This window comes from Dermacentor silvarum, chromosome 5, assembly GCF_013339745.2.
Source record: "Dermacentor silvarum isolate Dsil-2018 chromosome 5, BIME_Dsil_1.4, whole genome shotgun sequence".
In the NCBI taxonomy this organism is placed as follows: Eukaryota; Metazoa; Arthropoda; class Arachnida; order Ixodida; family Ixodidae; genus Dermacentor; species Dermacentor silvarum.
Window position 1 is genome coordinate 169,754,561 of NC_051158.1, and position 20,182 is coordinate 169,774,742.

The following is a 20,182-nucleotide window of genomic DNA, read 5'->3' on the forward strand; positions in this document are numbered from 1 at the left end:
TTTGAATTTTCTTGAATTTTGTTTCTCATTCGGCCTGAGTATATTACTCCCCTGTACGAAGGGTACGTACCGGCCAGAAGTTCAGTTCAGCTCAAGGTTATGCTTCCGGTTAGAGGGACTGACATACTTGCTGCCACTTCGCCACGTTGCAGAATGTGAATTAAATTTAACTCGTCCCTTGGTCCTACCATGGTGAAAAACGCACGCGAGACGCGGACATGCACGGCGTGGGCTCTGTGGCCGACGCCACTTGCTCGCTATGTTTAGGCTTGGTCCGGCTCGGCTTGCAAAACATGATGCGCACCTTACCGTATGCGGTAACGTATGGTAAAACTAAAAGGGGAAAGAAATTGAGATCCAAGCTAAGTGACAAATTGTGGCCAGTCAGTTTTAACACCTAACTCAATTCATCATTCTGACGGACCACGGCGGCGCGGCCGCCCGGCCTTTAGCGCGGCGCGCTCCGTGGAGCCATGCAGAAGCTGGGGCGCAGGGACTCACAGAGCTAGGGGCGTTTGCGGAGACGCGTCGCCAGCAAGTACCTAGATCTGTAGTTCCCTTTAGCGCCGCGCGGGCGCGCTGCAATCGACCGGCTGCAAGGATGCCCTCTGTCACCATTGTTGTTCACGCTTTACGTCAAGGGCATAGAAAGACGACTGGAAAACAGCGAATTAGGTTTTGATTTATCCTACATGCGTAATGGAGAAATGGTGCAACAGGTCCCTGGATTGATGTACGCAGACGACATTGTGCTACTAGCGGACAATAAAAAAGATTTACAGATACTTGCGAATATCTGTGGGAACGCAGCGACAAATCTAGGCCTTAAGTTTAGCACAGAGAAATCAGGGATTATGATCTTTAATGAACACACGAGTAACTTCGTGGTGTCAATTCAACAGCAAGTAATACCCATAGTGAAGCAATATAAGTACCTCGGCGTACACATAAACGAAGGAAAGAATTACTCAAGCAACCACCAAGATAATCTGAAAATAAAGGGGAAGCGGAATGCAGCAATAATGAAACACAGAGCACTGTGGGGCCACAATAAGTATGAGGTGGTGCGTGGAATCTGGAAAGAAGTAATGGTGCCAGCGCTAACATTCGAAAATGCCATTATATGCTTAAAATCGGATATATTGGCGGGTTTGGAAGTTAACCAAAGATCAGTAGGCCGGTTGGCTTTGGGAGCACACGGTAATACGACAAATGAGGCAGTGCATGGAGACATGGGTTGGGCCTCTTTTGAAGTCAGAGAAGCACAAAGCAAAATTAGTTTTGAAGAAAGGCTCAGGAACATGGATGAAAATAAATGGGCGGCTAAAGTGCACAAGTATCTCTACATGAAGAGCGTGGACACAGAATGGAGGAAGAGGTCAAGGAAGTTGGCAACCAAGTACAGGATAATCGAAACTGTAAATAGACAACCAGGGGTCATCAGAAAGAAAGTGAGAGAAATAGAGACCGTGAATTGGATGCAAAGAATGGAAACGAAAAGGACAATGGAGATTTACAAGAATGAGAAGAAAGAAATTAGAAGGGAAAATCTGTACGATAACACAAAGGGCAGTGCCTTGCTATTTGAGGCTCGAGCCGGTTGCCTAAGGACGAAAACATATCGGAACAAATATTCGGAACTAGATGAGACATGTGTATGCTGCAGTAAAGATCCGGAGACCACTCAGCACATCCTAATGGAATGCGACGGGATCTACCCAGCGAGAACCGTAGGTAACGTGCAACTCCCAGAAGCGCTTGGGTTTAAAGTGGAAGGAAACATAAACAGATCAGCCGTAGAGATCAGCAAGAGACGATTAGAGTACAGGTGGAAAAAAGCAGGGAAAAGATGGATACGACCTGATCTCTTAAAATCATAGGCAGTGGTACAAGCTAAATTTTTGAAAAAGAAAGATAATGAGAGGGGGTATACAAAAATGCTAGATAAAGAACATGTGTAGTATACCTGATTAAATCAAGCAGGCTAGGTGACTATTTGTCGCCACCCCGTTTCAAAGGGGATGCCAATAAATCATCATCATCATCATCATGCACGGGCGTGCGAATGTAAATGCGCTGCCCGGTCCTGCCGTGAGAGGCTGCAGCCAGTCCAGGAACCTCACTCGAACTTGCCGAGGTCGACGGCCACACCTTGGACGGCCAACGTCACGGACTCGGCCAGACCCTCAAGTCTCCCGTCGCCAGAGCGTAGCTGGCGATGCGACCTTCCTGGCCCGGAGCCACGTCGATAATGTCCGAACTGTGCTGTTTCTCCCTCGATCACAGCTTGGTTCACGCGCCTCGCGCGCTCGCGCCGTTCGGAACGCTCCGTTCATATCGTCCTCTTCTTTTTCGCGCCACAGGCGGCCTCTTACATATGACAGTGTACACATTGAAATATAATATGTGTCTGTGGATGGTGCTCACACTGGAAATTAAAATAAAATGTTGAAGTGACAAAATATGGATGAGGTAGCCGCGTTGGTGCTTCTAATGCGCTTGTTTTCCTATTATCAGGATTTTCACAAATAAAGCGAAAGTATGAATTACAGCCGTGCACGTCCGCGTCAACAACGATGCAGTTAGGTTTTAGCACATACTAAAATTTAAAGAGAAAATGTAGAGGCAACTGAAAAGGAAACCATAAACGATTCGGGTAACAGGACTCTGGTGATGACATTTTAGAACCAAGGGGGGGGGCCTCCGGAAACTCCGGAGGGGGCTCGAGCCCCGGAGCCCCCCCCCCCCCCCCCTTCCTCGTAATCGGCGCCTATGCCCTGGAGGGGCGCGTTCACCCACGTCTGCGCTGTGTCGGACGGGTTGGCATGTTGTTTCTCCTCTGTCCCACGGGATGGCGGGGGCGCCGCCGGTCGTTTCTCCGACGTGTCGGTAAATGATGCAACAGGTTTGCCACGATTTTTAGCCACGATCATGAGAGTGGCCCGGCTGCTGGGATGCGCCACGGGCTTGCGGATCGCCGGGGTTCTTGGGTTGGCGTGGTCGACGGTTCCTACCCTTGCTTCGACGTTTTGTGGACTTCGGGGTTGAGTCCGAGAGCTTGGGTTGCAGGGGGCTGTTCTTAGCTGTAGACGTGCTAGCTCCCGTGGCATGATCCACAACACAGCGAGCACTTGGGGGTGCACTCATGAGGTGCACGGGCCCCATCGACGAGTTGGGCGGGTTTCCCGCAGACGCCGCACTTGTCGGGTCGTGGGCCGGGGCATGCGTCGATGCGGTGTCCGACAGCACCGCAATTACCGCATGCCGGGATGGTGCGTTGATATGGGTTCACATGGATAAGCTTGGCCTCACAGTGGACGTACCTCGGCTTCTCTTTCCCGCAAAAGGTGAGCCGGGCTTTCTTAGACGTCCCGAACTTGCGGATCCCCAGTATCGCGCCTTGCCGCCACTGGAGATTGGAGCGGAGGGTCCCCACTGTATCCGTGTTGCGTACAGTAACAACGCCGTAGCATACGCTGCCACCGTCCTGCCGCAGGTGCCTCGGGAGGGGGATGCGGCTGTCCGCCGACATGAGGTCGAAATCCCCTATCATCTTGTCGGTGATCTCCGATTTCGAGGTATATACGAGGATTATGTTTTGCTCCCTTAGCGGACGCACGGTGATGACTTGCGCTGAGGCCGGACCCAGATAGGCGATGAAAACCAGGCCGAGTCCATGCTCTTGAAAGGCTTCGCTGAGGGAGACCTATGTCTTCGGTTTCATGACGGCAACAAAGTCCTCTGGGGCGGGTTGGCGCAGGGGTAGCGGTTTCCAGGCCACGGAATGCTGCCCCTTGTTCCCCGCTGCGCGCGAAGCGTGCGGCGGCGGCTTTTCATGGCAAACGCCGGTGGCGGGAGCGCCTGGGGATGCCGCGTCTGCGGCCGCTGCCCTCAGGACGCGGTCCCGCGTTCAATGAGCAACCGCGGCAGTAAGCGCGGTGCTCTTGAATGAGGTTGACGGTGGTGCGGGTTCACCATTTTAGGAGGTCGATACGGTGGTCTAAATCATCGCATCTGGGTCGTAGCCCCGGATTCCAACTTGCTCTCCTGCCATCTTGTCACCGGTGGCTCGGGTCGGGTGCCCCGACTCGCCGGGCGCGGCCGCCGTAGTTAGGCCTAAAAGGGGTGCTGGCGTGGCCGGCTGGTAAATTGCTCCAGGAGGAGATTGCTGCGGCCCACCTAGGAAGAAGTGGTATCCACGGGCTCCAGGTAACTTGCGGCGTCCAATGAAAGCGGTGTTTCCGGGGTCGGATAGAAAATTTCGCGGCTCCTAGCCTAACCCTGCGGCAGGGTTGGCACTCAGCCTGTGGCAAGATACAAGATACCGTACCTGGTCAGGAGACGTCGCTGGGAGCGATGGAGGAGGGAAGAAGAATATCCTGAAAAGGAAGTGTACTACTACCACAGCAACAAAGAAGCCAGAGGGAGCAGCAACAACAATGACCTTAAGACGATATCGAGCAAGCATCCATCAACCGAGAAAGAAACAAGCAGGAAAAACTACGGGCGTGACCCTAGGAGAGACCGGTCTGGTTCCTTCCTGAGACTGTCCTGGGAAGCCGGCCGCGGATGCTCCAGGTCCAGGACCAGATCCCGGACCAGATCAAGGTCGAGGCCCAGGTCCAGTTCGAGCACTTCTCGAGGGGGAGACCGGAGTAAAGCACAGGTGAGCTGGGCAAGCGTGGTCTCCGGCACTCAATCTCCTAAAGCTAAGGGGTCCCCCATAGAATAGGAAATGAAACAGATTAGAAAGATGTTAGAACAGATTACTCGAGAGAATGCAGCGCTTCAAGAAGAGATCAAGCAGCTTAGGGCAGAAAACACGAAGCTACAGCAAAAAAAAAAAGCTGTTAGCACTTCCGGCCACTATGGTGGAGATTCCACTAAGGTGGGAATTATGTATTTCCAATTACGACTATTAAGATGTGATGGTGTAATTGCTTATTTGAAATAATTAAAAATGAGAAATATATATGATCCGGTGGTTTTCATTTATTTAGTGACCACAGGGAGCCGTGGCCTTATGGTCGCTACGGTACACCGCCATAGGGTGTACGGCAAAGGCTGGCGCGTTCTTCATAAACACGTCACCAACGCCGCGCGCGTTCAGTGCGAGCGCGGGCAAGACGCCTACATCGATGACAACAGTTCTGCGCGTTGTTTGTGTGACCGCACAAAACCACTGTCAAAACGCTGGTGTGAGCAAGCGCGCCAGCAGCGAGCGAAGGTTCATGCGGTCTAACGTTTCAACGGAAACTGAGCGGTGAAAGCACAGCGCATACAAAGGTAGGAACCATGTTGCAGATCGCTTTTAAGATACGGTGCGCGCGACCACCCGGCGCCGCGCAAAGTACAAGTTGCTCGCAGAGGAGAAGCCGCAACCCCTCCCTCCCGCGCTGCCTTATCGCTGTCCTCCTTTCGCGTGGGAGATTGAGTCACCAGTTCCTCCTTGCACCCGGTCGCAAGATACGCATTTGGTTTACAAGTATGGCGTTTTGGGCTAGTTGGTTATATGCATCAGAGGTGGTCATAGCGCTAGAAGACACGGACAAGAACGAGAGAACAGGACGAGCACTCGCCCTGTTCTCTCGTTTCGTCCTGTTCTCTCGTTCTTGTCCGTGTTTTCTAGCGCTATGACCGCCTCTGACGCATTTGGTGCCGCAGCTAAACATCGCCTCCCCTCCCTCCCGTCGCCTCACGGCCTTTCGCGCGACGGAAGTCGCGCTTGCTCTCCGCCGTGCGTTTGCTCCCCGAGAAAGCGCGTGTCCCTCACGCGTTTTCACTCGCGCATACAGCATACGGCCAATGAGAGTTTTTTACAGCGTAAGCTGTTATGGGCTCATTCCAATGGCCGTTTCTGGTCGCGATGATGCCGCCGCCAGCGTTTGGCCGTAACCGTTATTGCCGGAAATAGGAAAAAAAGTACCCGCTCTCTGCCGGGATCGAGCACAGGCCCGTTGCGTGGGAGTTGGACATTTTACCACTGAGCCACGCATGCGCTTGCTATCAGGCAGAACAAAAATTACCTTTATACGCACCCTATAGGCCGGCGCGCAGGCGCAGACGACCCGAGCCTCCGCCAGTGTGGTGGCGCCATCTAGTTAACGTGCCTGCAACCGCCGCGTGCGACGAGATGCGATTCAGACGCTATGCGATTCAGACGAGGCGCGCAATCAACGCTATCCCGATGTTAGATGTTCGCCACGTATTCTGGGTACCTCTTCGGTACACGTTATGGCGTCTCCTCGCAAGGTACGAACCGCTGCTGAAGAAGCGAATCGTAGAGCTACGTGCGCAGCTACAACCAAGCATCATCGTGCTGAGCAGACTGCTGTGCAGAGAGCATTACAAGCCGCAGCTCGCCGTCTACGCCGACGGCGGGTGGACAGTTCAGATCGTTCTCGTCAAAATCGAGGCGAAAACACCTTGTTGTGCGTGGTGCCGAAATTGGAGCTTCTCTTGCGCCACTCAATCAGCTTACGCTGTGACTATGCTGCGTGTGCCGCGCAGGCCTGTAACTTTTTTCCACATTCGGACGCGAGCATCGAAGAGTGAGCCCTTAACAGCTTCGCCGTAAAAGAATAGCAACACACCCTCCGCCAGTAGGACGCCGACGCCTAGTCGAGCTCCAACACCCGTTCCCGCACAAGCGAACGGGGAAGCACCACCACACAAAAGGAGGGCGCAAGAAACGGTTGAGGAAAAGAGGGACTTTACAATCAGCGAGGGTATGGGAACGTTTAAAGAAATGTTTTATGGGATACAACAACAAATCACCAACATGTGTGCCAGTGATCTCTGCCAGGGTTGACAGTTTGCCAATACCATCTAAACAGCACTAATTTCAATTTCGTCACGGGAAATTGTGAAAAAAATGCGCTTTTTGCGAGGGTGCAGATGATTGCGCGTCTTAAATCTTAGTTGCAGTACTCAAATGCGCAAAGAAAGAAAATGGGTTAAACAAAAGGTTAGGTCGGCCTCAGGGGGTTGTTACAACCCCCAAACCCCCCCGTCGTTGCGCCACTATGTATGCAGAGATTACACAACGATTCGATGGAATAGAGAATACATTAGCGGCACTAGAAATCACACCAAAGGATATTCGGCCGACAGCCGCGGGACCCGTTAAATGCAAACCATGTAGCAGACCGATTGCGGTAGAAAATAGCAAGGTCACCGGGGAAGATAAGATAAATCAACATGGCACCACGTAACCAATACGGGATTTGGCAATGGAACTGCCGCGGGTATCGTCGCAAGCGAGGAAACCTGCAGCAGTTCATAACAAGCAAGGAGCCGCCAGATGTCATCGCCCTGCAGGACACCGGGGGGATGGCAAAATTATCGGGTTATAAATCTTACAGTGCTTCCGGCGAGAAGGCAACCGTCACGACGCTGGTACACAGAAACCTCGTGGCTCTCGAGCACGATACCGGAATGCGCGGCATAGACCACGTCCTTATTCAAATGATTCCCTCTCGCAAAGAAGCGGGAAGTCTACTTATTCTGAACATATACAGTCCACCCCGACACAAGCCAAATTTCGGTCCACTCTTCCGCAGAACATTGAGCGCAGCGGACAAACAGGCGCTAGTCGTGATCGGCGATTTTGACGCGCCACACACTGGTAAGGGAATCAGCTAGGGGAACATTAAGGGCCGAAGCCTATGGGCAGACGCTCAGCACGAAAGAGTAACGCTCATAACTGCCCCTCAGGCAACCACCAGAGTAGAAACAGGGTAAACAACGACACGACACCAGATCTCACATTTAACAAAAACGTAGTAGATTCTCGATGGAAAAACATGTTGGAAAGCTTAGATAGTGACCCTTACATTGTAGTCAGAATGGTACAAGCAGGCCCAAGAGAAAAGAGGGGTAGAGAACTCAAACTTGTAGAATGGGACTCTTTCCGCAAAATCCCAAATGAATATGCGGAAGAGAATATAACGGACATAGAGAAATGGGCAGAGAAACTACAACTAGGTGTTAAACGAGCTACCAAAACTGTTCCAAAAGAGTCAGGGATAGAGGAGATGGATAGCAGATTATTGCACATGTGGAAAGCGAAAGGCAGTATGCTGAAAAGATGGAAAAAGCAAAAAATTATCGGAAAGTAAGGAAGAGAATTGCAGAATTAGACAAGGAAATCAAAGTTTACGCGAATAGTTTAACCCAACAAAATTGGGAAGCCACGTGCAACTCGATGGAGAGGCAAACGGGTATGTCCAAGACCTCGAACATTCTCCGATGCCTCTTGGATCCCGAGAGTACAAAAACCGTACAAAGGCACAATCTACAGAATGTTCTACACAGCTACAAATGTATAAACAGATGAGCTCTTTCGACAGCTCCAAAATATGTACGTTGGAGATGCGGATAGAGAACGACTCTCGGATTACAGCGGTATTGAGAATCCTGAACTCGATGCCCCCATTACGGAGGCAGAAGTCAGATATGAACTTACCAGACTCAACCCAAAATCTGCACCAGGGCCTGATGGGATAAGCAACAAAACGCTAGGGAAACCTCGACGATGAATCCATCCGAGCTCTCACAGAGTACATGAATAAGTGTTGGGTGAAAGGTGGCATTCCACGTCCATGGAAAGCAGCCCAAATCATCTTTATACTGAATCCTGGAAAGAAACCGCAACTGACAAACTTAAGACCCATATTGCTAACATTCTGCATCGGTAAACTCATGGAACATGTGGTTCTGACACGCCTCACGAGATACATGGATGATGGAGGACTTTACCCGCATAGCATGGTTAGATTTCGATCAAAGTTATCGACGCAGGATATTATGCTCAAACTGAAACATCACATTACAGATGCGGGCGCGAAAACTCGAGATACCAAGGCGATACTAGGGCTCGATCTAACAAAGACCTTTGACACTGTCACTCACAAGGCAGTACTACAAAATCTCCAAGCGCTGGATGTAGGACGTAAAACATACGCGTACATCAAAGACTTCTTGACGGATCGTACGCCAATGATTACAATTGGGGGAACCAAATCGGAGATCAAACCAATAGGGGTACTCCGTAGGGATCGGTCCTATCGCCCTTTCTATTCAATGTGACAATGATCGGTCTTCCTGCGAGACACGAAAAAATAGGACTCGGACTCAACTTATACGCGGACGATATCACCCTCTGGGTGGCGGCTGGAATCGATGTGCATGTGTAAGAGATCCTCCAAACAGCAGTAAACACAGTTGAAAACTACATCAGACACAAGGGACTGCGATGTTCCTCTCAAAAATCAGAACTTCTGCTCTATAAACCCACATGCAAGGGTGGAAAAAGCATTAAGGCCGGACGTTGTGGTCACAGTAGAAGGCACCAGGATACCGATAGTGGAGAGCCTAAGAATACTGGGACTCCGCATAACCGAAAACGGTCATAACGGAGAAACCATTAGACTACTCGATAATAGTGTTCACCAAACAATTATACTAATAAAGCGGATATCCAGCAGGAACTATGGCCTGAAAGAGCACAATCTTATTCGATTAATAGAAACATTCGTAATCAGTCGTATTGTATATGTGGTACCTTACCTTAAGCTCTACGCTGCGGAGAAAGCCAAGATAGAATGTATCATTAGAAGGGCGTATAAGCAAGCCTTGGGACTTCCAGCAAATACGTCAAACGAGAGGTTCCTAGCGCTCGGCGTGCACAACGCATTAGACGAATTTATGGAGGCCCAGAGAGTGGCCCAGTATGAAAGACTAACGCAGAGTTTGACGGGCAGACACATCTTAGACGACATCGGAATAACCTACGAAGCACAGCACAGACTGCGGGGAGACATCCCAAGGAAAATAAGGGCACATCTCTCAATACCCCCAATCCCCAGAAACATGCACCCGGATTTTCACGAAGATAGAAGAGTCGCAAGAGCGAGAGTTCTTCACAAATGATTCAGTAGTGCCAGGGACGTGGTCTATGTGGACGCGCCGGAGTACATAAATAGTCGGAGTGTATGGATAGTTGCTACCAGTCTAGAGGGTGACTCCAGAGTTAGTGGCACTGTAAAAACAGGACAGGTGGAAGTGGCCGAGGAGGCTGCCTTAGCACTGGCAATAGCCTCCACGGAGGCCAAGATCATAGTCAGCGACTCCAAGACCTCCGTCAAGGATCATTCCAGAAGAAGAATCTCGCCAGAAGCGCTAAGAATTTTAGCCAACTTTCGTGAAGCTCAAGATGTTTATATTATATGGGCACCCGCACACTCCTCCTTTCCCGGGAACGAAATAGCGTACAACCTGGCTAGAGAACTGACGGACTGAGCAGGTGACACGCAAATACTGGGAACGGAGAGAGACCAGATGACCAGCTTCACCGATATCGCCAAACACTATAAATTGGGAAGGGTCCGCTTCCCCCGGCACACTCCTCGCTAAGTAGACACCAAGCGACGGCCTGGCGCTTGTTACAAACAGAAACATATCCGAACCCGGTGGCCTACCACCGTTACTAACCAGAACTTTACACCGCTAGGTGCAGATTCTGTCACGAAAGGGCGGGCTTACAACATATGGTTTGGGCTTGTCCTGGGACACCCACACAGAACAAAACACAAAAGACCAGAGAGCAGTGGGAGACCGCGCTGCTCAGCTCTGCACCGGAGGTCCAACTTAAGGCAATCCAGCAGGCCGAAGATGACGCCAGAGCACAAGGGCTCGAGGCCGTCATCTAGGTCGAGAGGCCTAGGTCTCACAAATCTGCTGTACAAAAATAAAGTTTATTCTTCTTCCTCCTCCTCCTCCTCCTCCTCCTAGCCGATGCGTTGCACGTCCGACCAGCCCGCTGAGGTGGCGCCCCTCGATAAGAAACTTGCGCATTGGAAAAAAGGTGACTGACACTATCCTGTTTTTTTTCCCCTAACACTTCACTCGGGACGACTTTACGCCCGGCGAGTAGGCCATTGTATTCTTTTGGTATACTTTAAATATGTTGATGGCATTTCAAATCGCGGAGTGTACACTGTTTAAGCGGGCGCGTTTAAGCGGATACATCGCCCGCCATTGCTGCAGCTGCTGGCCCACATCCTATCGATCAAAGCCTTACAATCGCCCGGACCGTGCACCATATGCTCCGTCGTTCCGTCCTGAGGCCTCCAGTGCTCCTAGGGAAAACCGGATCAGCCGCTCACCATTGCCCCAGCGCCGTCAGTCCCGCTCGCCCCAACCTCGCCGCTCTCGATCTCCCTTTGACCGCCTCTCGGAAAACTAGCCAGTGCATCCCCCGGAGGTGACGCTGCATTTACGACCCGGCCTGAAAATCCTCTGATTGTCCCTCATACCCGATGCAACCTTCTTGAAGTTCTGGTTGGTGGTGTGGCAGTTACAACTCTTGTTGATACCGGCGCACAAATTTCTGTAATGAGCTCGAGCCTCCGGCGCCGCCTCCAGAAATTCCTGACGCCCGCGGCATCACCTACCGTCCGAGTAGCCGACGGGAGTACACCTGCCGTGCTTGGAATGTGCACTGCACGCATCACCATTTCTGGTCGCCACACATCTGTTCTTTTTGCTGTTCTAGAGCAGTGCCCCCCTGACCTCATCTTGGGAATCGACTTTCTGTCCACACACGCTGCCCTTATCGACTGCTCCGTGGGCTTTCTCCGGCTAGAACTTCCTTCGTGCTCCGACAACGTCGATGCCGGCCCACCCTGCCTACGCTCCGTCGAGTTTCTTCGACTGCCTCCGCAAGCCGCAATACACGTCCTGCTTTCCGCCTTTCCGCCCCTACCCGACGGCGACTATGTTGCCTGCCCTATTCCTGAGGTTGCCATGACACGCAACGTGGCGCTCCCCTATACGGTGGTGACAGTTACAAACAACGGCACCGCCTTTCCCATCCTCAATTTTGGCTTCCCGACGCGTACGTGTCAATATCACTCGCTCATCTGACCCCATGGGCCGGCCACACGGTTTCTGCCTTGACCACATAACCTCCACCGGGTTTTTCCCCGCCATCATCGCAGTCAGGATCGTCTTGCGACCACCTCGCCCGCATGATATCAGGAGACCTCACTCCGGCACAGTCCGCTGCCCTTCGCCGCGTGCTGGTTTCCTACCAGGATACGTTTGACTTCGGCAACCGTCCTCTGGGCCAGACTTCCGTCGTCACCCATCGCATTCATACCGGCGATGCGAGTCCTATTCACCGACGGCCCTACCGTGTGTCAGCTCCGGAGCGTGCTGTCATCCAACAGAGAGCGGAGAAAATGCTGGGCAAATGCATAATTGACCCCTCATGCAGTCCTTGGGCCTCGCCCGTTGTACTTGTGAAAAAGAAGGACAATAGCTGGAGATTCTGTGTAGACTACCGCCACCTCAACCAGATTACCAAGAAGGATGTGTATCCTCTCCCACGTATTGATGGCGCACTGGACTGCTTGTACGGCGCCAGATATTTCTCTTCCATCGACCTGCGCTCAGGATACTGGCAAATCGCTGTGGACGACCAAGACCGCGAGAAGACCGCCTTCGTGACTCCTGATGGCCTCTATCAATTTAAAGTGATGCCTTTTGGCCTATGTAACGCCCCTGTACTTTCGAGCGCATGAACTCTCTTCTTCGAGGCATAAAGTGGTCCATATGCCTTTGCTACCTGGACGATGTTATCGTTTTTTTGACTACGTTTGAAAACCATCTCACTCGCCTGTCCATCGTCCTTGATGTTTTTCGCCGTGCTCGTCTTCAGCTTGACTCGTCGAAATGTCGCTTTGGGCACCGTCAAATCTGCGTACTTGGTCGCCTTGTCAGACCCTGAAAAAGTCCGCGTTTTAGTCAGTTAGTTCCCTACTCCACGGTCGGCCACTGTCGGCCAAGTGAATAACAGAAGAAAGGCCACAAGGCCAACACAGATGCGCTACTGGCGTTTATTCAATATTCGAGACATGAAGCACACACGCAAAAGAAAATGGTCATTACAAAAAAGGCTGCAAATAACAGCTGTTAGAATAATGCTGACTGTAGCAGCAAACGGAACTCGTGCTAGTTTCCTCTTGCATCTGCCAAGAAAATCGCACACTCGTCGAGCGGATTGCAGACAAGCGGGATGGCTGTCTCCTCCTCGCACATCAGCAAAACCGTTGCGATAACAGCAGGCTTTTCTGTTTTTCATTTTCTTTCTCAGAAGCATGGCCTACAAAGCACCAGGGGAGAAAATGGCGATGGTGACGCAATTCTCGTTTACCAGCTGACATAGCCGTGGCCGAGTTCCCACCAGCTTCGCGCATACGCCGTGGCGTCATGCCGGCGTTTCGTCTGCTGCGCGCCGCCCGTACACTGTGAATAGCTTTCGCCCCATTTCCCTTACGTGTGCTCAGACTGCAAGTGCTTCGCGATGCCACGGACCACGAGGAAATGCTTTCGTATAACTTGGCATCACTTCGTATAGCCAGCTAGGAACCGATCATCTCCGCTGGGTCTTTAGCCTTGCGCCACTAGTGCAATCAGGGATACAGCTCAGCACTCGTTTTCAAAAGAAAAACCACAAAACAAGCATGAAAACCACATGATGGATGATAAGGCGCGTGTGAAGAATGGGAACACCCTCAGACGCGTTCCGGTAAAGATTAGCTTTGCAGCTTCTTCGAAAAAGGTTGACGTCGTTCAAAACCCTCGTGTGAAGTGCAAACTGTACAATGTATGCTATCGACGTCTGCTAATAATGCGAAGCACGTTCCTTCTCCCGCGTGTGTTTGCCGGTAAAGATTAGGGTTGCGTAAGCTACTCCGAGTGGAAAAGTACCCAACAGCATAGAAATCACGTAGTGACGTCACCATGGCCTAGCAACTCATTCAGTTCATTCCATGCTACCATGTGTAGACCACGAAAAGTAGATGCCAGAAGAACAGCGTGAATATAATGTCGTTGTGAAGTAATAAAAGGTGTAGTTAAGAACATTTCATTTGTCTGTGGTTTCACTCTTTGTAGAACCACGTGGTGGCGGCGTGGAGCAGGCGTAGAACACCCGACTTCAAATCTGAAGGTCGTAAGTTCGAATCCTGCTCCAGTCCACTACATTTTCAGGCATGGAGTGGTGCCTGACACCGGCAAAAATATTGCCAAGAGCTAGTAGGGCTATACTAGTTCAGGTGCAACCAAACTAGGCAGGCCCACTAAGCTTTATCACCAGAACAGGAATTGGCCTCCCTGGTGCAGTATTCGGCCACTATACGTCCCTCATGACTCCGACAATTAACCCATGGCCCTCAGTCCCCAGTGGTTGCGGAGCATCTGACCAAGGCGGCGGTCAGACCTGCGACGTGGCAGAGGGTGCTAAGAATCTCTGGGTCCGGACAGGCCGCCAATGGAAACTGAACCTGGCAACGTTCAACACGCGAACCCTCTCGAGTAAGGCTAGCTTAGCAGGACTATTTGAGGAATTATCAGGCATTGCCTGGGGTATTATTTGCTTTAGTGAGGTTAGAAGCACTGGTGAGGCTTACACAGTGCTGACTAACGGCCACGTCCTCTGCTACAGAGGTCTTCCAGATAAGAGAGAATCTGGGGTAGGATTTCTGGTTCATAACAACATAGCGGGAAACATTGATGAATTCTACAGCATTAATGAAAGGGTAGCAGTCGTCGTAATAAAGCTGAATAGGAGGTACAAAATGAAGGTAGTACAAGAATACGCCCCAACGTCCAGTCACGATGATGAAGAAATAGAACAGCTCTATGAAGATGTCGAATGAGCAGTGAGAAAGGTGCAAACTCAGTATACTGTAGTCATGGGCCACTTCAATGCAAAAGTGGGCAAAAAGCAGGTTGGCGAGCAAGCAATAGGCAACTACGGCATCGATTCTAGGAATGCAAGAGGAGAGATGTTGGTAGAATTCGCGGTAAGAAATAGGCTCCGAATAATGAATACATTCTTCAGGAAGCGCAGCAACAGGAAGTAGACATGGAAAAGCCCTAATGGAGAAACAAGGAATGAAATAGATTTCATACTCTCAGCGGATCCAAGCATAGTGCAGAATGTAGAAGTGTTAGGTAACGTAAAGTGCAGTGACCATCGGTTAGTGAGGTCTAGGATTTCTCTCAATTTGAAGAGAGAAAGAGTGAAATTAGTCAAGAGGAAACAGGCCAACCTAGACGCAGTAAGGGTGAAAGCAGACCAATTCAGGCTGGTGCTCGCAAACAAATATGCAGCTTTAGAACAGGAAGATGAAGATAACATAGAGGTAATGAATGAAACTGTAACTAGGCTTATCTCAGAAGCAGTAATTGAAGTGGGAGGTAAGGCACCAAGGCAACCTGTAGGGAAGCTATCCCAAGAAACAAAGGACCTAATAAAGAAACGACAAAACATGAAAGTGTCCAACTCAAGAAATCACATAGAATTCGCTGAACTGTCAAAACTGATCAACAAAAAGAAAGTAAGGGATATTCGAAATTATAACGTAGGAATGATTGAGGAAGCCGTAAAATATGGACGCAGCATGAAATCAGTAAGAAAAAAGCTTGACATAGGACAAGGCAAGATGTATGCACTGAAAGATAAGCATGGTAATATCATCAGCAATTTAGATGACATAGTAAAAGCAGCGGAAGAATTCTATACTGACCTGTACAGTTCCCAAAACAGCCAAGCTACTTTCATTCGAAATAGCGATGAACCGGATACAGCAGCTCCTTCTATAACTAGCGATTAAGTTAAGGGCCTTGAAACACATGACCAGGGGAAAAACGGCTGGAGAAGATGGATTAACAGTAGATTTAATCAAAGATGGAGGAGATATCATGCTTGAAAAGCTTGCGGCCCTTTATACGCAATGCCTCACAACTTCAAGTGTACCAGAGAGCTGGAAGAACGCCAACATTATACTTATTCATAAGAAGGGAGACGTTAAAGAATTGAAGAATTACAGACCCATTAGCTTGCTTTCAGTATTATATAAGATATTCACCAAGATAATTTCCAACAGAATCAGGGCAACACTTGACTTCAGCCAACCAAGAGAACAGGCTGGCTTCAAGAAGGGATATTCTACGATGGATCATCGTCCTGCAGTGGACATAAACACAGGCGGCGGCGGCGGCGACTGCTGCTGCTGCTGCTGCTGCTGCTGCTGATGATGATGATGATAGCCACGTGTGTGAATTTAAGTGACGTCACAATGGGTAATCTTTATGGATGTGGTTGGACAGCGAATGGATGTCGTTTACAGCTTCGCTGTCCCATCATCTTCACAGCGTGGATTAGAGCCATAGTTTTTTAACCTCCCGCTCGCTTAAAAGGACCTCTGAGACCGATAAAAATAAGGTGAACGGCAGCAAGAGCCCTTTCGGCTTTGACGAAACATCTCGATTCTACGCTACAAACGATAAACTTGAGCACAGCACCAAGCAAACGAGCCGCCGTGAACCTGGATGTCGTAGCCATCTTTGTTTATTTGGGCAGTGTTGCCAGCACAAGTAACAGATTCTGGAGTTGCAAATAGGGCCTAAACCCTGCCTTTAAGGCGAAAAGATGCGGAGGAGGCTGACTGTAAAATATCGTATTATGTAGCTCCCATCATGTTTGTGCTAGTCCTCTTGATTACCCACAGCGTTTCTTCGTTATCTCTCGAGAAAAAGGTCGCAGTTTCGCCCGATAGGCGACGCATTGATTGCGAAAGAAAATGAGTAGACAGCTATAAAAAGTAAGAACAGTAGTTTATAATTTAAATAAATTATGGGGTTTTACGTGCCAAAACCACGATCTGATTATGAGGCACGTCGTAGTGGGGGATTCCGGAATAACTCGGATCACCTTGGGTTACTTAACGTGCTCCTAAATTTAAGTACACGGGTAATAGTTGTTTCATCGGCTGTATAAATTCGTAAACATTCGCTTACTAACTAAATTAACAAGCACGGTGTCACGCGCGCACAGGCAAACAAGCACATCTTGCTCAATGAGCTACAGAAACACACGCTCTCAAAACACTGGCGCAAGGAAGAGCGGCAGCAGCATTGCCTTCGAATTGACCTTCGCGCCGCCTCTCGCTTCAACGCGAGTTTGCACTGCGCTTCCTTCTTGATATGAAAAATCTCGATTAATTCTCGGGTCACTTGGCAACATATTGTTGGCAAAAGAAAAGGAAACTGCCGAACCTTCAGGCCAATTTACCGGGTGTTTCAGCGAACACTTTCAAAAATTTGTAGAGGTTGTCTGCGCAGATAGCACAATTATTGTTCATGAGCTGGTCTACTCGAAGAGGCGGATATTATTTGCACAAAAATTGAAATGCATAATCACCTAACAAAAATTCACTAATTAAGTTTTTTAAGTAATTACCGTATGGTCCATACTGCAATTTACAAATTCTAGCCGTGGAGTTCGCAAGGTGGATACAATTCGAGCAAATTCTCAGGATGACACCAGTTTCGAGATAATAATCCCGAAGTTTGCGCAGAAATGCATTGGAGTTCCAGTTACTTTCTCAACAAAACGTCGTTTTATGCATTGAAGCACAAAAGTAACTCGAATGCCAATGCATTTCTCCGTAAAGTCCAGGAAATAATATCTCAAAATTGGTGTCATCCTGAAAATTAGTTCCAAGTGTTCCTCACAATTAGTTCCTTACGAACTCCACGGCTACAATTTGTAAATTGCAATATAGGCCATAATTTAATTAGCTAGAACTTAATTAGTGAATTGTCGTTAATAACTCGATTGTGATTATGCATTTCAATGGTTTGTACAAGTAATGTCAGCCTCTTCGAGTCCAGCTTAGAGCACTGCACGGGCTCGGGCTTACCCCAAAGTTCGGGGCCGGGCCGGGTAGGGCCGTTTTTTACGTGCTCGGGCCGGGCTTGGGCACGGCATGTGATTTTTGACCTGGGGCCGGGCCGGGCTCGGGTTTTTTGACGCGGGCCCGGGCAGGGCTCGGACTTTCTGTTGGTGTGCATGTAACGTGCAGCGAGTCATCCTCGCGCATGTGGACTCTGAAAAACATGTCTTTTTCGGTCTCGGGCCGGGTTCGGGCCGGTTTCGAGCCGGGCTCGGGCCTAAGGTAAAGGGGTGGCGGGCCGGGCGGGTAACGTAGATTATTTCCAGGCCCGGGCCGGGCCCGGGCTGAAAAAATCGGCCCGTGCAGTGCTCTAGACCAGCTCATGAACTATTATTGTGCTAACTGCCACAGGCAACCTTTAGAATTTTTATTGCGATAGCAATTATATGGACACTTCAACCGGATTTCTGCCGTCGTCGTCGCCGTCGCCGTGAGGTTCCCTATAGATAAAATCTTCGCCGCGCGCCGTATGGCCGAGCGGAAGCGTTCGGGGACGCGCGATATCACGGAGAGCGAACGCACTCATCTCCCACGCGCAAGCAAGGAAGCAGGAAGCCAGCGCCGGAGGGAGCGGGGTGGGGTGGGCGCACTTATACTCTGCCAACAACCGCGCTCGTCGCTCGTCCGCACCGTCTCTTATCTCCACACGGCTCTGACCTTTATGCGCCGTGCATTTGCCGCTCAGTTTCCGTTGAAGCGATAGGCCGCACGTACCTTCGCCCGCTGCGGCGTATGCTTGCTGCCAGCGTTTTGACAGTCGTTGTCTGCAGTCATTCAGTGTGATCTATTCATGTTTGTTTGTGCGCGCTCACACCACGCTTGTTCATTCAGTTAGTAATAGTCGGGCCACATTTTCCAACGCACGCTACACATGCAATGCTGCCCGGATCGGCAGTGCAGCGCTACAGGTGTGTCCCTTCGCACGCGCTGCTCACGGGAAGCGCTTCTCATCAACACCACCGTTTCACACGCGCCTTCTCGTGGTCATCGAGTCTCTCTTCATGTCGGTCTACTTACGCCACAGCTCACCTGCTTACTTAATCAGCTCATGTTTACTACAATTCATATTGCTACCAAATCCGCTCACCTTACTTCGTATGACATTGCTGTGTTGCTATCGCATTCATTGCTTCGCCCTTAGGGCGAAACTGTGACATTTTTGAAAGTGTTCGCTGCATCTTAGTTACGTTTGAACGACCTATTTTCTCATGAAACATAGTGCTTTTGTTCTTGCAGTGTTCCGACACATCTCAGTGCTGTGAAGGCTATCGCTGCAAGAACGGCCGCGGTTCTTTCCCGATCTACATGTGCTACTCATGAATTTGGGCACCGTCCACGCACTGCTGAGTTATCTTCCTGATGAATTTTTGCCTGTCTCGCCTATGAAATTATGTCTGAAAAGGCTGTTTAATTATTCAGATATTTCCCAATATTTCCGGAAATGCAATGAAATCATATCCGTATTAAAAAAATAAAGCTGTGGTCTTCATTAGAACGGTGTCGTTGTCCTTTGTACGGATCGTCTGAATCATATCATAAAAATTATCGCTCGCATTACAAAGCAAAATGATAATAAATATTTATTCCATCCTAAATCCCACCTGACGCGCATCTATACTGTGGAAGGAAAGGTGCGCCGATCCTATGCAACAATTTGGTAACGTCAAGACGCCTGGAATATCTCGGCGCGGCAATCAATCGCGTTAAAAGTACCGCAAACGAAAAGGCTAACAGTTGGTGTCCATCAGTTACCAAAATACAGCCGTATTTTCCAGTAATGTCTACTCTATACAAAAAAAAGTTTGATTATTCGTTATTTTATAAGTTTAAATGTGCAATCGCACAGATGCGTCAACCAGTACCATGGTTAGGTTGGCACTCTCACGGCGTAGGTCGTCTCTTAACCCCCCGAAGTGTCATCTCCACAAAATTGACCCATCCTTGAAGCTACAAGTGCCATCAAACATTTCCCGCTCTGAGGCGACAGTATTGTGCCGCCTCTGGCTCGGGGTGGCATTTACAAAGGCCTACTCGTTCCGCATTGGAATGGGGGATACGCCCATGTGCGACTCTTGTGGAACCAGAGAAACAATTGAACATGTCTTATGTCTCTGTCTCCAGTTCGACGTCGAGCGTGAAGCTCTCCGGACAGCATTGAACCGGCTGGACTCTCGACGATTTTCGGAAATGAAGATCCTTGGACCATGGCCGTATGCGTCAATGGCACAGAAAGCCACGAAAGCCTTGTTGCACTACCTCAAGTCGACAGGTCTTGGCAACCGTCTGTAGACTTTGTGCGAAGTTTCAAATGTGCGCGAAACTGTCTCTCTCTAGTTCCTTTCTCTCTCTTTTCATCCCTATACCCCCTCTCC

General features: G+C 49.9%; 1 long non-coding RNA gene across 1 annotated transcript in view; it reads left to right on the forward strand.

The window, feature by feature from the left end:
• The window catches only part of LOC125945280 (uncharacterized), a 66,048-nt gene extending 46,806 nt beyond the window's left edge, over positions 1-19,242 (forward strand). The window contains exon 4 of the long non-coding RNA XR_007466778.1: positions 19,047-19,242. This is a non-coding gene — a long non-coding RNA (uncharacterized LOC125945280). The remainder of the gene's footprint in view (positions 1-19,046) is intronic.
• Positions 19,243-20,182: the final 940 nt, after the last annotated feature.